General features: G+C 47.0%; 1 non-coding gene across 1 annotated transcript; it reads right to left on the reverse strand.

The window, feature by feature from the left end:
- Positions 1-468: 468 nt before the first annotated feature.
- On the reverse strand, positions 469-606 carry LOC119935740. The gene has a single exon (XR_005453429.1). It is a non-coding gene; the product is annotated as a small nucleolar RNA SNORA7 (small nucleolar RNA).
- Between the last annotated feature and the right edge of the window lie 1298 nt (positions 607-1904).

Genomic DNA, 1904 nt, shown 5'->3' on the forward strand with positions numbered 1-1904 from the left:
CCCCCGGGTCTCCCTCGGCCCTGGTCACTGGCTGGAGAGCGCTGCCCTTGCTAGTGGGTAGAGCCTGGGAATTAGACGACCTGGGTTCTAATCCTGACTCCACAACTTGTCTGCTGTGTGATCTTGGGTATGTCACTTAACTTCTCTGTGCCTTAGTTAACTCATCTGTAAAACGGGGATTAAGACTGTGAGCCCCACGTGGGACAGGGACTGTATCCAACCTGATTAGTTTGCCTAGCACTTAGTACAGTGCCTGGCACGTTGTCTTAAGCCGTCGAGTCGTTTCCGACCCATAGCGACTCCATGGACACATCTCTCCCAGAATGCCCCACTCTCCATCTGCAATCAGGCTGGTGGTGCATCCTTAGAGTTTTCTTGGTAAAAAATATGGAAGTGGTTGACCATTGCCTCCTTCTGCGCAGGAAACTTGAGTCTCCACCCTCGACTCTCTCCCACAGGAAAGGTTTGACTTGTAGCAGACTGCCTGCCACTCGCTAGCCACTGGCCAAGCTAGGAACGGAATGGATAGGCCTCTGCTTGACTCTCCCTCTCGTAGTTGAGACTGGTAGAGGACTGGAAACTTTCCAGGTGCGATCCTGAGAGAGTAACCTGGCACAGAGTAAGCGCTTAATAAATACCATTTCAAAAAAAGTAGGAGCCAGGAAACTAGCATGACCTAGTGGAACAAGCATAGGGTGGGGATTAATGAGACCTGAACCCTAATCTCAGCTCTGCCACTGACCTGTTGTGTGACCTTGGTCAAGTCACTCAACCCCTTTCTTCCTTAGTTTCCTGATCTGTAAAAGAGGGATAAAATACTTGCTCTTTCTAGTTCTTAAAGTGAGGACAGAGACTGCCCAATCTGATTATTTTGTGTTGTTCCCAGATTTAAACCCAGTGCTTGATACGTAAGTGCCCAATAAATGCCCAAATAATTAGAATAAGGGTGTGAGCAAGCGGTCAGAGATGCAATGGAGAACAAATTGACAAAGATTCATGACTGACGGAATTTGCGGGTTGAAGGAGAGAGCTGAGTCAAGGATAATGCCAAGGTTGAGGGCTTGCGAGACAGAGAGAATGGTGGTTTTATCAGTAGTGATGGGAAAGGGGTGTGGAGCAGGGCTCTTGACAAATGAAATGTGATCAATCAATCAATGCTATTTATTAAGCTCTTACTGTGTGCCAAGCACTGCTCTAAACACTGGGAAAATACAATACGACAGAATTGGTAGACATGGTCCCCACCCACGAATGAACAGTCTAGAAGGATCAGCTAATGGCAAGGACTATGTCTTTTACTCCCAATTGTATGCTTTCAAGAACCCAGTACAATGTTCTTCACCCAGTAGGTGCCCTAGACCTACTTGCTATATTGTACTCTCCCAAGCGCTTAGTACAGTGCTCTAATGTGTTTAATAAATACCATTGACTGACATTGACCAAGGGATGATGATGATGATGACATTTATTAAGCGCTTACTATGTTCAAAGCACTGTTCTAAGCGCTGGGGAGGTTACAAGGTGATCAGGTTGTCCCACGGGGGGCTCACAGACTTAATCCCCATTTTACAGATGAGGTAACTGAGGCCCAGAGAAGTTAAGTGACTTGCCCAAAGTCACACAGCTGACAACTGGCAGAGCCAGGATTTGAACCCATGACCTCTGACTCCAAAGCCCGGGCTCTTTTCCACTGAGCCACGCTGCTTCTCTAGCACCTAGTACAAGGTTCTACACATAGTAGGCTTTCAGAACGGTAATCTGTACACCACAGGTGTGTCCAGTACAGTGCCTTGCATGCAGTAGAGAGCTAGTACTGTGCTCTGCACAGGGAAGTACCGTCAATGACGATGATAATGCCGGTCATGATTACAAAAAACAATCCTGTTTCCACTTTTTTTTTCACA

This window comes from Tachyglossus aculeatus, chromosome 1 (genome assembly GCF_015852505.1).
Source record: "Tachyglossus aculeatus isolate mTacAcu1 chromosome 1, mTacAcu1.pri, whole genome shotgun sequence".
Classification (NCBI taxonomy): domain Eukaryota; kingdom Metazoa; phylum Chordata; class Mammalia; order Monotremata; family Tachyglossidae; genus Tachyglossus; species Tachyglossus aculeatus.